This window comes from Physeter macrocephalus, chromosome 4, assembly GCF_002837175.3.
Source record: "Physeter macrocephalus isolate SW-GA chromosome 4, ASM283717v5, whole genome shotgun sequence".
NCBI classification, from domain to species: Eukaryota; Metazoa; Chordata; class Mammalia; order Artiodactyla; family Physeteridae; genus Physeter; species Physeter macrocephalus.
The window spans coordinates 52126706-52142047 of NC_041217.1; the positions used below are offsets into that span (position 1 = coordinate 52126706).

The 15342-nt window shown below is 42.4% G+C and overlaps 1 pseudogene; it reads right to left on the reverse strand.

The window, feature by feature from the left end:
• Positions 1–1483: 1483 nt before the first annotated feature.
• On the reverse strand, positions 1484–2158 carry LOC102982107 (hypoxanthine-guanine phosphoribosyltransferase-like; annotated as a pseudogene).
• Positions 2159–15342: the final 13184 nt, after the last annotated feature.

A 15342-nucleotide genomic window follows, 5' to 3' on the forward strand; every position in this document is an offset into this window, starting at 1 on the left:
GGAAGCAACCTAAGTGTCCATCAACAGATGAATGGATAAAGAAGATGTGGCACATATATACAATGGAATATTACTCAGCCATAAAAAGAAATGAAACTGAGTTATTTGTAATGAGGTGGATAGACCTGGAGTCTGTCATATAGAGTGAAGTAAGTCAGAAGGAGAAAAACAAATACCGTATGCTAACACATATATATGGAATCTAAGAAAAAAAGTGTCATGAAGAGACTAGGGGTGGGATGGGAATAAAACACAGACCTACTAGAGCATGGACTTGAGGATATGGTGAGGGGGAAGGGTAAGCTGTGACGAAGTGAGAGAGTGGCATGGACATATATACACTACCAAACGTAGGGTGGATAGCTAGTGGGAAGCAGCCGCATGGCACAGGGAGATCAGCTCGGTGCTTTGTGACCACCTAGAGGGGTGGGAGGGAGGGAGACACAAGAGGGAAGAGATATGGGAACATATGTATATGTATAACTGATTCACTTTGTTGTAAAGCAGAAACTAACACACCATTGTAAAGCAATTATACTCCAATAAAGATGTTAAAAAAAACCCAAAAAAACCCAGTTCTGTTGATGCCTAAACTCTTGTGTGTCTGTGTGTCTGTGTGTGTGGGGGGGGTCGGTGTACAATATACATCTTCATAAAATTGGTGGCATGTTGCATTTACTATGTTATAATTTCCCATCTAATGTATCACGGACATTTTGTCATATGATGTTGCTAAAATATATATTTTGAGGATTGCTATCTCAAAATGGCTGTATTTAACCAATCTTTATTAGATATTTAATGTTTTCTATTTTCTTTTTTTTTCTTTTAAAGAGACAGCCTTCATTTTAAGGATTTTTACATTCAAGAATTCAAAAAGTAGTAGGTTTTTGGAATTTATTGATCTCCATTTAAAAGGAATTTTGACGAAGATTCACTGGAAATAATCTGAACAAGCGGGAAAATACAGTTAATATTACTGAAAACTACTAAAATAATTCCAGGACATATGGTTTATCCAACATAACAGCACCTCTAAGTGCTGTCACTGACATGAAACTTAAGTGCTTCTTACTTTTCTAATCACACAGTGGTATAATCAACAACATTCAATCACTTCTGTTCTTTTTTGAATATATAAAAATTAAAATACAAATTAAAAAACTAATATATTCTTCTCTTTAAATGTTTCTCACAGATATAATTTCAATATTTTTATTCAATAGTGATGTGGTTTAGGAGAATTTTCATTCACGAGTCCAACAACAATCCACCCAAAGGGAACTGATAGTCTGTAGGCCCATAGTGCAAATAAAGAGTTTGGGACTATAGCAACTGACATTTCTAAAATACAAAACAGATAAATTCTTAGAAGATACATGCACTAAGCTCTACTGAGCAGCTGAAAACAGAACTAGAAGATTTAATAATTTTACTGGTGATTTCAATGGGACTGTAGATGTTGCCAAACTCAAATTCTCTCTTAGGCTTTGTGTTTTGCTTTTCCAGTTTCACTAATAACACAAACATGATTCAAATCCCTGAAGTATTCATTATAGTCAAGGGCATATCCTACAACAAACTTGTCTGGAATTTCAAATCCAACAAAGTCTGGTCTATATCCAACACCTCGAGGGGTCCTTTTCACCAGCAAGCTCGCAACCTTGACCATCTTTGGATTAAGCTGCTTGACCAAGGAAAGCAAGGTTTGCATCGTTTTACCAGTGTCAATTATATCTTCAACAATCATGACAGTCTTTCCAGTCAAAGTTGAGAGACCTTCTCCACCAATTACTTTTATGGCGCCTGTTGACCTGTCATTACAGTAGCTCTTCAGTCTGATAAAATCTACAGTCATAGGAATGGATCTATCACTATTTCTGTTTAGTGCTTTGATGTAATCCAGCAGGTGAGCAAAGAATTTATAGCCCCCCTTGAGCACACAGAGGGCCACCATGTGACGGCCTCCCATCTCTTCCATCACATCTCAAGCCAGCCGTTCGGTCCTGTCCATAATTAGTGCATGAGGAATAAACACCTTTTCCAAATCCTCAGCATAATGATTAGGTATACAAAATAAATCTGGGTCATAACCTGATTCATCATCACTAATCACGACGCAGGGGCTGCAGGTCGCTATAACGGAGCTGGCTGGCATGCGGGCTGAGGGCAGCCTGGTGAGGAGACTGCATGCGGGAAAGCCAGAGGTCCATCCCAGCGCTATTCCTAATGTCTGCTATTTTCTGCCATCATAAACGTGTCCATCGTTTATTATTTATGCAAATAAATTAATTATGTGGGTATGTCAACTTTTTTAAGGCTTTCGATATTTTATCAGATTATGAGCCAAAAGATTTGCACAGATTTATATTCTCCCATCTCTGTGTGTGTTTGCCTTTTCTGAGCACCCCCTGGGGATACCCCCCTCCCCAAACTGGGTATTATCATTTTAAAAAATAATTGCTCTCCCTGTGCTATACAGTAAAAGAATATGAAAAGAATGTATACATATGTATAACTGAGCCACTTTGCTGTACAGCAGTAATTAACACAACATTGTAAATCACCTATACTTCAATTTTAAAAAAAGTTGCTAATCTAGCAATGTTCTCTCTCTCCATGTTTTCACCGCCTATTTATTTTTTATCTTTTGCAATCTGACTTCTGGCCTCACAGCTTTTCTAATCCAAAAATCTTTTCCAGACTTGATTTTTCTTGTTCCTTTGATTTGTTTTATTTTCTTGATCTCTGGAGGCTCTCTGTCCATGCAGCCTGGAGCCCTGAAGTTAGACATTCTGCTCTGGTCCCCACAGCCCTCTAGCAGGCTCCTCCCTGTCAGCCTTTCCCAGTGAGCTTGAACTTCTGGACTGTTGGGGCAGATTTTAATACACCCATCATCTGGATGGATGGGTGGATGGATGGATGGATGGATGGGTGGATGGATGGATGGACGGATGGATGATAAGTCTGTGTCCTCTCCTCCGTCTCCGGCTTTTCCTACACCCTCTGTTTCCCTGCTCTGACTCCATATGCCCCCTGTGCCTCTCCACCACCAATACCAGTAGTCTCCTTCTCTGCCCCAGCTGGGGGCTCACATCTCTAGGGCTGGCTTTCAACTCACATCTCAATCCTGAATCATGGACAGTTTCCGTGTCTGCTGAACATCTTCTGAATGTCTGGCCACCTCATCAATTCTGTCAATAACTCTGATAACAAATTCAAGGTCTCCCTCTTTCTCTAAGCCCCTCTTCTTTACTTCTTCTACTTCTGTTTGTGGCTAGAGCGACCATGACATACTTGACTCCTTTTCCCCTCTTGCTCTCTTCCACCAATTGTTCACCAAGCCCCATAGGAGAACGTCTTCCTGGTGGGCTTCTCCATCTACAGCCCTCTTGCCAGTCTCATGGCCACTGCCTTAGCTCAGGTCCCCATCCTCCTTCTCTGGACAATCTCATTAGCTTCTTTCCTACGGGTCTCCTTCTCCTGACCTCTCTCTGCTCCAAATCAGCCCATGACCCCAACAGTTACCAAAGGCTCTAACCAGAGCCATCTTCTTGAAACACTTCTGATCAACTCAGTTATCAGCTTAAAACTTTTCACTAGTCAGTAGTTCCTCACTGACTACAGAATACCAACCTCAACCTTTTCAGCCTAACTTATAAAAACACTTTGGATTTCAGCTCCAATCTTCACTCTTAGCCTTAACTCCCACCTCACCCAGCAAAAATCCATCTGATAGGGGCACCCACATGTTACAGGAACACTCCTTACCCTTCACCACCTACATATCTTTGTAGATGTTATTCTTTCCACTTGGATTTGCCATGCTTCAGAGACCAGATTAAATCTTACATCTTCCAAAGAACATTCCTCATTCTTAAAAAAATTAAAAGTGACCATTTATCCCTCTGAATCCTTATATCATTTACAAGTAACATACTTGAACATTCTTATGTAGGTTTGTCTGGCACTGAGGAGGGTTCCTGAGGTGAAGGTTGGAGGGGCTGGGGTGAGTTGATCACGTTACCCTTATGTTACTCACTGCAAAATGCCTTAATAATGCTGACATTTACCGGACATTTACATGAGAAAGCATACTGTATGCATTGCCTCGTTTAATTTTCACAGTATATGAGGCAAACTGGTAGCTCAAAGATTTCTATATAGGAGGGGCTTCAGGGCTGCAATCTAACTGGAAGGGGGAGATGCCAAGTCAACATGCTGTTTTTAACTTAGATTTCATACTGATTCAAGGTGGCTTTGGAGGATGCTCATGGCAGTTATGGAAGAGAGGGACTAAAACTTCCCAACCCACCACTTGGAGATGCCAACTGGTAAGTGTTATTCTTATCCCCATTGCACAAATGAGGAAACTGGTGCTTAGAGAGGTTGAGTGACTTGCCCAAGGTCACACAGCTGACCCAGGGTGGAGTTGGGCCTTGAACCCAGTCCTTTTGTTTTTGTTTTTGTTTTTGTTTTTGCTTTACGCGGGCCTCTCACTGTTGTGGCCTCTCCCGTTGCGGAGCACAGGCTCCGGACGCGCAGGCTCAGTGGCCATGGCTCATGGGCCCAGCCGCTCCGCGGCATGTGGGATCTTCCCGGACCGGGGCACGAACCCGTGTCCCCTGCATCGGCAGGCGGACTCACAACCACTGAGCCACCAGGGAAGCCCGAGCCCAGTCCTTTTGATGACAAAGCTCATGCTTTATGGCATCATCTTTACTGCAGCACAGCTTATTTATCTTACCAAAATTTTCCCTCTTTGGAGGTGGGATTTTGATTTTTACAAGGTTATTTTTCCCAAATCAATTAGCACAATGCTTACCAGGTAATTGGAACCCAATGATTAATGTTTGAAGGGATGAATAAATGAACAGTGAGTGAATACAAGAGGTAAAGCCATCATAGTAGCCTTTTTCTTTTTATACTCAGATCCTACCCCCAGAAAATCCAGTTATCCTATTATGTCCAAAAACTCCCCTTGTCCCTTCTTGGGTGTAGAGTCTGTGTTTGTGTGTATACATTGGTGTAAATACACTGGCTGACCTGCCCAGTGCTAAGATTCCTGGATGAAGTAGAGTGGATATAATGATACTCATAGCTACTAGATAAGAAGGCAACATCATTTTAAGAGGCTACGATTGGCTACTTGTTTAGCAGTTTAAATTCTGTAGCTCCTTCAAACATAACCTGGCCAACTCTGTCTTATGTAACTAAATACTGAATTTGATCTTTTATAACACTGGGCTGGATGTATGCTAAATGGTACTATATATCTGGGGTAGAGTAAAATCTTGGGATTTTGTTATGGGCTGAATTGTGGCCCTCCAAAATTCTTATGTTGAAGTCCTAATCCCTGTACCTCAGAACGTGACTGTATTTGGAAATAGGCCCTTTAAAGAGGTAATTAAGGTAAGATGAGGTTATATGGGTGGGTCCTAATCTATTATGACTGATGTCCTTATGAGAAGAGGAAATTAAGACACAGACATAGAGGAAGACTATCTGAAGACCAGGAGAAGGCAGCCACCTGCTAAGCTAAGGAGAGAAGCCTCAGAAGAAACCAAACCTGCTGACACCTTGATCTGGACTTCTAGACTCCAAAACAGTATGTAAATAAATTTCTGCTGTTTAAGCCGTACAGTCTGTGGTATTTTGTTATGGCAGCTCTAGCAAACGAATACAGATACTAAGATCTTGATGTAGGAAGGGACCTAAAGGACATCCAGTCCATCCACCCTTAGGATTCTTGCTTTCACCCCTTCACATCCCCCTCATCTTTCCAATAGTGTTTTTCTTTGAACATCTGCTCTTTGAAGATCTCCTCACTTTCACAAGATGCTTATTTCCTTTCAGGCAGCTTTGACTAACAGCGAGATTTGTAGATTGAACAAAATCTTGGTCCAGTTTCTGAAGGCAGCTCTGCAAGTGTGCAATAACCAGCACAGAGCGGAGAATTAGCACACTCCGAAGTAGAATTTAGGGGGCAGGATGTTTATAAAGGAGCGTCCTCAAGATCAACACCTGTGGAAGAGGGGGGACCAAAGCAGGAGTGGGCAGACAGAGAAGTGGACCTGAGTACGGGCTCAACCACAGCCTTGGAGAACCCACAAGGACCTCTGGCTTTGATCCATCACTGGATGTGGCCCCCTGGGTAGGTGTGTGATCTTGGAGAAGCAGCTCTCAGAAGCTGAGGCAATTCCTAATGCCTATAACCTGTATGCAGAAAAGCAGCCTCTCCGTCAAGGCCTAGCCTGTGGAATCTCTTATTTGAGGATAAACGATGTGAGCTTGCCATGGAATTTACTTATGAAACAAACCCACAGACCTACCCTGAGCAACTGTCTCCAGGAATCTTTGTAGCTCAACTAGAACTGGAGCTGGGTCACCAGGTAATCTCACCACAGTACCCCCAGCAGCTGAGGCAACAAGTCTTCCTTCAAAGCAGGCTCTGGCAGCACACCACTGGGTTCGCCACCCAATCCTGGTTTTATAAAGTACATTTTTAATTAATGTAGTCTAAGGCATGTCATTAGCATATGGAGTCACATACCACTAGTGGCTTTTGATGACTGTCCACTAAACCCTTGATTCTTTTTCACAATTACAGATCTCTGCCTGCCAGGGTCCTGGGAGCCAAAGCACCTATAAGACTGGTTTTCTTAGAATAAAAATTTTAAATTTTCAATGTTTGTAACCTGTACATTGTTCTTCCCTTGTCCTCTTCAAGCTCCTCCCAAATAAAACTCCACTTGCACAAGCATATTATTAGGCAGTGACTTGGGGGACTGCACTAGACTGATTTCTTTAATAAGAGATTTGTATTTCAAAGGGCAATAAATTCCACTTAATGGATTAGGAAAAATGTTCTTTACCTGTAATGTCAAGAGTCCCAGGAACATTTGAGTTAAAGCGTGTGTTTTCGATTTATTCCTGTGATGTTTCAGACTCTTATTGACCGGTGAAGTGGTCTGGCGGGCCTTACATTAATCTGGTTTTATGGGAGCAAAGGGGAACGTGAAAGACCAGGTTCCTGCAGAAGTAGAATGGGAGCCGAAGCAAATACTCCCAAACACCATCAACCCAAAGGGCTTGAAGGAGGAGACAAGGGAAATAAGATAGCTGAGCACGTGGTCCAGATGGGACCATGCCGAGTAGGCAAAGCCCAGAGAATCTGGGGCCTTCTGATACAGTGAGCTTGAAGCCACATCTGCACTTGGGGAGAGGGGGTTCCTTGTTTTCAAGACACACATACGGATCTTTAAAAAACAGAACAATCCTACTAAGTTTAAATCCTAAAAATTGCCCTACCTTTCACCGCCCTCCCTTCTCTTTGCTCTTCTCCTCTTCTTTCCTCTAAACATAGTAACATAACAACAAACACCTCGAGGTACAGCATTCATGCAGAGAGTCACCATCCGTGTAGAGGATGAAGGAATTCATGTGGGTTTTGATGAAAAGGACTTTCTTTCTTTGTCCACAGCCTTGATTGGAAGATAAGAGTAGGAAGCTTGGCTCTGATTGGCAGGGGAATTGGTGGGCAAGGGGGAGGGTGCAAGCCCTGATTGGAGGAAAAGAGAGTAGAGGAGGTCCTGGCTCTGATGGGTAAGGGAGCCTGATTCTTGCAAGCCCTTGACTGGTGCAGAGGAGAGGGGAGTCATGCTCTGATTGTCTGGGAGTTCACCGGGTGCAAGCCAGGAGAACCAGGTTATCCTCTGTGCCTCTGAGAATTCTCATTGCCTGTTCCAAGCCTCTTCTCCCCAGCTCCCCATCCCTCCAGCACGGGGTCCATCTTGGAAGCTATCTGGGTGCCAGTCGCTCCTCACCCCAGAGTGGCGCTGCTCAGCCCTCACCTGCCATGCTGTCAGCCTCCCTGTGTTGTAAGGAAGGCCGTCTCCAAGCCATCAGCCCTACATTTTTTTCAAGGGCGAGAGCCAAGCTTTCCCCCAATGATCAGCTTCAATGACCCGAGGCGACTCAGTGATGCAGGAAAGATGACATGCATTAAAATAGCATGTCAATAATTTTGTTTGTAACTTACTAGAAAATATGAAATATAATGCACCTCACTTCCTTGTCACCATCTGTAGATTTAGAAACATTACCGAAGAAGGCAAAAGACTTTCTCGCCAATGCCTGGCTTCTCGTTGGCTTAACTGACTCTGGTGACATGCATTAATAATTGTTGAAGACAGACTCTGTGTCCTTTCCAGTCCCAACTCCCAGCCCCTTCTCCAGTGGGCCATGTGTTTTTAAGGGGTCTTCAGGCTCCGATTGGTGTACCCACAAAACATTCCTCCTTGTAATTATGCAAGGCAAGAGCTGAAGTCTCAGAAAGGCATCCAGGAATTAATTGAAGACTGGGGCTTCTCTCCTGTTGAGGTCTTCTGAGGCTTCTCACTTGTCTCAATTTATCCTTATTGGAATGAGAAAATTTTTCTTTTCATTTTTTACTACAGTATTCCACAAAAGAACTAAAAAAAAAAAATCCTATAGAAAATAATGTAGGGAAAAACAATACCATTAGAAATAGGAGCTAGAAAATTTAAGGCGGGAAGGACAACGGGGGGTCCTAACCCACACGTAACCCAAGAAGTAATGTGGTGGCTGACTGCGTTTTCCACCTTGTAGCTAAGACAACACTCAGTATGTGAGGTCACAGAAAGGTTGCTGCGGAAGTTTCCCCAGGAGCACTGCCTCTGGGCCTTTGGGGAAGGGAAACGCAGGTTCTGGGCAAAGGTCTGTTGGCTGTGTGAGCACCTTCTGTACGAAGGATTTTGCAGACAGGTACCTCTCATCTCTTCCCAGACTCTGTCCTCTTTCAGGCCTGCATTTGGGATTTTTTTCTTTTACCATTTCAATGTTATCCATATAAATGTATTATTATTTAAATGATTGATCCCTTAAGTGCTTATGCCTTGCTAGACTGAATAGTAACTAACCAGATGGGGGAAAAAACCATATATACACACACTCAAAATGCATGATTTCTAAAATTCTGTTATCTTTCATTGTTTTCCCCTATGTTCTTTTTTTTTTTTTTTTTAAAGCTGGTGCTGTTTGTTTTTAATTAATTTATTTAATTTATTTATTTTTGGCTGCGTTGGGTCTTCGTTGCTGCACGCGGGCTTTCTCCAGTTGCAGCGAGCAGGGGCTACTCTTCGTTGTGGTGCGTGGGCTTCCCATTGCAGTGGCTTCTCTTGTTGTGGAGCACGGGATCTAGGCACGCGGGCTTCGGTAGTTGTGGCTCGCGGGCTCTAGAGCGCAGGCTCAGGAGTTGTGGCGCACGGGCTTAGTTGCTCTGCCGCATGTGGGATCTTCCCGGACCAGGGCTCGAACCCATGTCTCCTGCATTGGCAGGTGGATCCTTAACCACTGCGCCACCAAGGAAGCCCTTCCCCTCTATTCTTACTTTTTCCTCTGACAAATCCAGGCTGCTTTGCAGACGTGTAGGCAAACATGGCATTTAGTGTGTCCTGTATTAGACCTGCAGTGGCCAGGGAGCTCTGGGGAGGGTGAGACACAGAGACGCTCACCCCGCACAAGGAGTCTGGCATCTGTCCACAGGCTGTGGCTCTGCAGGGACCAGCCTTGCCTGCCCGTGCACCCTCCCCTTCCTGTCCTTTTGCCAATTCATCACTCTGTGCAGAAGGGAAGCGACCAGATGGATTTTGGCCACAGCTAATGCTATTGAACTTCTATTTATGAGTAATCATTTTAAACAGAAAATGGAGTTTGCTGTCCTGAAGAGAAGATCAGACAGAGAAGATCAAAGCTCTCATCATAAGATGCTGGTTTCACTCATTGAAAACAAAAAGGCAGAGGAGCGAAAAGTTGGTGAAAAGCAGTGGCAATTGAAAGCTAAGCCTATGAATACACCAAACAGAAAAGCCGTCTTTTTTCATGAGAGGAGGAAATGAATAATTTAGTTTCAGCTAGAAACAGCCAGCAATCATATATCTGGAACAAGGGGTGAATAAAAACAAGATGACCTAGGAGCTAAAACAAAATGACTGGTAGAGACCATATCTTATATTTGTGTTATTAGCTGGTGACATCTGAAAACCAGGAGTAAAACACAATTCTGTGAGTTTGGATGGTTGACTGACATGGGCACCATAAGACAACCATCACACAGAACCACATTTGGAAGGTTTTTCACTTCAGGTAAAGTACTAAATTAATTTTTAAAATTACATTCTAAGCTCTGATTAAATTCTCATTTTTGTCTTGGATTGAAAACACTTTAAATTCTACAGACATAAATGCCAACAAATTCTGGCTGCATTCTGTCCCTCTGTAGACACATTGATCTCATACCCGTGCTGATGCTCTGTCTTCTGTTTTACACCAAGACATTGCAGATGCTTAGGGAATCCAGAAAGGGGCTCTGAAGGCTGCTCCCCAGAGCATTTCGTGTCTAAGCCCGTCTGCTTCTCTCATGCTGATGAGCTGCCCCCTCTCGTCCTCAGTGTCTGTACTATGCTGTGGCACTGATAGGGCTTCCAGATTTAGCAAACAAAAATACAGGATGCCCAGTTAAATCTGAATTTCAGATAAACAACAAAATTTTGTAGTATAAGTTTGTCTCGTGCAATAACCGGCATCCTGTATTTTATCTGGCATCCCTAGGCTATGTATACGCGGTCTGCCTTCTCACTGGGATCCCCCAGAGTCCCTTACACAAGCACGGGGTGGCCGCACACCAATTGCTCCATGCCTGTGGCCTGCAGTATGGAGTAACTGCCTCTGCTGTCTTTTCCACATGTAAGACCCAGAGTGACAGTGATCTAGGGTACAAAGTTGTAGGTAAAAAAAAAAACAGTAGGAGGAGGATCCAGCGGCAACCCCAGGAGAAATGCTCTATAGATATTTCCAACTTCATGTTCACAGGTAGAGAATCTTTTGTAACTCTCTTGATCTTGACCTTAAGGAAGTCACTCTAATTCCTTGGATTCCAGCTTCATTTCTGACACAACAGTGTCTACACTGACTAATAACTCTAAAAGAATATGGTTTTAAATAGCCAGGCAATGCTTACACACAAGGTCTGTTGCATAGCTGGTTTCTCTTCATTTGCAGGGAAGAGACCTTTTCCCAGGTCACCAAGTATAAGGAGCACTTATAATAATGAATATTTTCTAAGCGCCAAGGCTTCTGGAAACGGAGTGTTATTTGGGCGATGGGTCTTGTTGACTCTCAAGAGCCAGATGGACATCCCAGCTCTCTGCTCTAGAGGCTCTGTTGTTTGTGGGACTCCAGCCTATGCGGTCTCCCTGATGTCTGCTCGACTTCTCCTCCTTCCTATTTGCCAGGGCTGGATGCAAACTCTGGACCCCATATTCAAAAGAGCTGAGAGAGGACCTGCTGAGGCAGATACAATTTACTGAAACTCCCGATTCTGCGTTGTTTTGGAGACTAGAAATTTGTCTAGATCACTATCTTTCCTCATGTTCAGGCTTCAAGGAATGCATCAGGCTAGGGCACCGAGCCCTAGATCTAAACAACCGTGGCCAGAGTTTCAGGATGATGTAACACATAGCTTAGCACCTTGTTGAGAAGGAACCACCTGGCCCAGTCTCTTCCTCCGAAGGGGCTTTGGGCACAGTGGGTACTTCAAAGTCTATGAATCGATTAGTATACTCCATGTCTTCATCCCATGCACAGCTTCAAAGGACCCCTATCCACCCTAATGCAACTATTTCATTTATCCACCAAATACAGACATCCAAGTTTCCTTTCTCAGTGATGGAAAGTGGAAAGCTTTTGGTAATTCAGAGAATCAGAGGATTTTAAAGTTTGAAGTTACGTTAAAAATGTATAGAAGAGGGGACTTCCCTGGTGGCGCAGTGGTTAAGAATCCACCTGCCAGTGCAGGGGACACGGGTTCGATCCCTGGTCCGCGAAGATCCCACATGCCGCGGAGCAACTAAGCCCGTAAGCCACAACGCAGCCATATATATCTGTATGTGTGTGTGTGTGTGTGTGCGCGTGTGTGTGTGTGTGTGTGTGTGTGTGTGTGTGTGTGTAGAAGGGGAAACTGAAGTACAGAAAGGAGGCTAAACAGCTAGTTGATGTGATCTCATTCATCATCCAGATTCCAACTCTGGGGACTGCCTCTCTTCTTTGCCTTTTATTTACCACCAAACTATCTTATATCCTAGTCTCCCCTCCAGCGATGGCCGAACTACTACTATTCCTATCTTAATAATTTAGTTTTTCCAATCAAGAAAAAATGAAATGAAAAAAAAAAGACTGCCTATATTTACAGTCACTTTTGGACCAAGTTCCTGTCCAGACCAGAAGCTTAGGCAAGGATTATTTTCTTGTTTGTTTGTTTAGTTTGTCAACCCCCAATCTTGTACTTAGAAAATAAGAACCAGCCATTTATGGGCTGTCGTCATTCTGATGAATGATGTGAACCTTCTCTGCTCCCTAAGTGCATGTCTCCTACCTGACCCTTGATCCAAGGCAATTAAGAAAAGCAATAAAATCACAAAACCTCACTTCTGATCACTGCATTCCTGTCCGAGGAGATCAGGTTGTCCTTACAGAATATCTATAATTAGATTGGGTTTGACATTGGACTGCTGCATCAAGTAGAAAAAGAGCATAGATTTAAATCACCATCTCAACGTTTCTGAAGGAACAAGAGAGATCCAAAAGCTGTGAACAGAATTAGGACTGAAATCAAGGCATTTTGAACTAGTGACCTCATTGCGACACTTTATAAGGTGACACTTTATAAGGAGCTGGTTGAGTAGTTAGGTCTTGTACAAATGAGAGGTAGTACTTGGAAGTCACCAAACACTTTTGTTTAGCCCAATTAAGCAACAACAGTGAAAGGGAGTAAAGTATTCTTGCCCCTCATGATACCTTGAGATGCCATGTAGCTACAAACTGAACTTTTTTAAAAAAATTATTTTTATTTTCTTTATTTTTGGCTGTGTTGGGTCTTTGTTGCTGCGCACGGGCTTTCTCTAGTTGTGGCCAGCGGGGGCTACTCTTCGTTGTAGCGCGCGGGCTTCTCATTGCGGTAGCTTCGCTGCGGAGCACAGGCTCTAGGCGCGCGGGCTTCAGTAGTTGTGGCACACGGGCTCAGTACTTGTGGCTCGTGGGCTCTAGAGCGCAGGCTCAGTAGTTGTGGCACACGGGCTCTGTTGCTCTGCGGCATGTGGGATCTTCCCGGACCAGGGCTCGAACCCGTGTGCCCCGCATCGGCAGGCGGATTCTTAACCACTGCGCCACCAGGGAAGCCCTGAACTTCTTTTTTAGTAACAATTTTATTGAGGTATAATTTATGTACATAACTGCATCTATGTAAAGTGTACAATGCATTTTGAAAGATGTATAAACCCATGAAATTATGACCACAGTCAAGATACATAACATTTCTATCAATTTCAGAAGTTGCCCTGTGACCTTTACAATCCATCCTCCCACCATCCTTTGCCCCTCAAGGAAACACTGATCTATTTCTGTCACTATGGATTAGTTTGTATTTTCTAAAATTCTATATAAATGGAAACATACAATATGTACTCTTTTGTTCCTGGCTTTTCACTCAGTTATTTTGAGATTCACCCATGTTTGTTTGTGTATCCATAGTTTGTTCTTTTTTATTGCTGAATAGTATTCTATTATATTAGTGATGAACCTTGGGGTGTTTCCATTTTTTGGCTATTATGGGTAGAGCTGCTATGAACATTTGTGTAAAGTTTTTGTGTGGACACATTTTTATCTCTCTTAGGTAAGAACCTAGGTGTGGAATTGCTGGGTCATGCAGAGATGTGTACTTAACTTTATAAGAAACTGCCAAACTGTTTTCTAAAGCAGTTGGTACCATTTCATATTCCCACTAGTGTGTGTGAGAATTTGGTTGGTCCACATCCTCACCAACAAAGACACTTGGTAGTGTCTTTTTGTGTGTGTGCACATGCATGTGTGGTAAAATATGTTTAAAATAAAATTTGCCATTTTAACTATTTTTAAGTGTACAATTCAGTGGCATTAAGTACATTTACAATGTTGTGCAACCATTGCCACCACTATCTATTTACAAAATTTTTTCATCCCCCAAACAGAAACAGTAACAGTTAAGCTATAACTTCCCTTTCCCCCTTCCCTCAGCCCCTGGTAACCATTGTTCTATTCCCTGTCTCTTTGAATTTGCCAATTATAGATATTTCATTCAAGTCAAATCACACTATTTGTTCTTTTGAGTCTGGCTATTTCACACAGCATGTTTTCAGGGTTCACCCATGTTGTAGTATGTATCATTTCATTCATCTTATTGTAGTTTTGATTTTCATTTCCCTGATGATCAGTGATGTTGAGCATTTTTTTCATGTATTTATTGGTCATTTGTGTATCTTCTTTGGAGAAATGTGTATTCAAGCCTCTTGCCCATTTTAAAATTGGGTTGTCTTTTTGTTGAATTGTAGGTGATCTTTACATATTCTGGATATTAAACCCTTACCAGATATCTGACTTGCCAAAAATGTTCTCCCTTTCTGTGGGTTGTCTTTTCATTATTTGATAATTTCCTTTGATGCACAAATTAAAAAAAATTTTTTAGGAAGTCCTAAAAAAATGTTTAGTCCTATGTTTTTTCTTTTGTTGTGTGCCTTTGTTGTCATATCTAAGAATCCATTACTAAATCCAGGGTCATGAAGATGTACCTGAATGTTGTATGTACCCCTTATGAGTTTTGTGGATTTAGCTCATATTTAGATCATCAATCCATTTTGCATTAGTCTTTGTATATGGTGTGAGGCAGGGGTCCAAATTCATTCTTTTGCATGTGGAAATCCAGTTGTCCTGGAACTATTTGTTGAACAGAGAATTCTTCCTCATTGAATGGACCTGACACCCTCATTGAAAATAAACTGGCCAAAGAGGTGTGGGCTTATTTCTGGATTCTCATTTCTATTCCATTGGTCTATAGGTCTATCCTTATGCCAGCATCACACTGTTCTGATTACTGAAGCTTTGTAGTTAAGTTTTGAAATTGGGAAATGTGAGTCCTCCAATTTTGTCTTTCTCTTTTCATGACTTGTTTGGCTGTTTGGGTCCCCCTGCAATGCCATATAAATTTGATAATTGGCTTTTCCATTTTTGCAAAAAAGGCTCTTAGAATTTTGATAGGGATTTCATTAAATCTGTAGATCACTTTAGGTATTATTAACATCTTAACAATATTGTCTCCCCATCCATAAACACAAGATACCTTTCCATTTATTTAGATATTCTTTAATTTTTAATCAATGATTTGTAGTTTTCAGTGTACCAGTCTTCTCCTCCTTGGTTAAGTTTATTCCTAGGTATTTTATTCTATCAGAT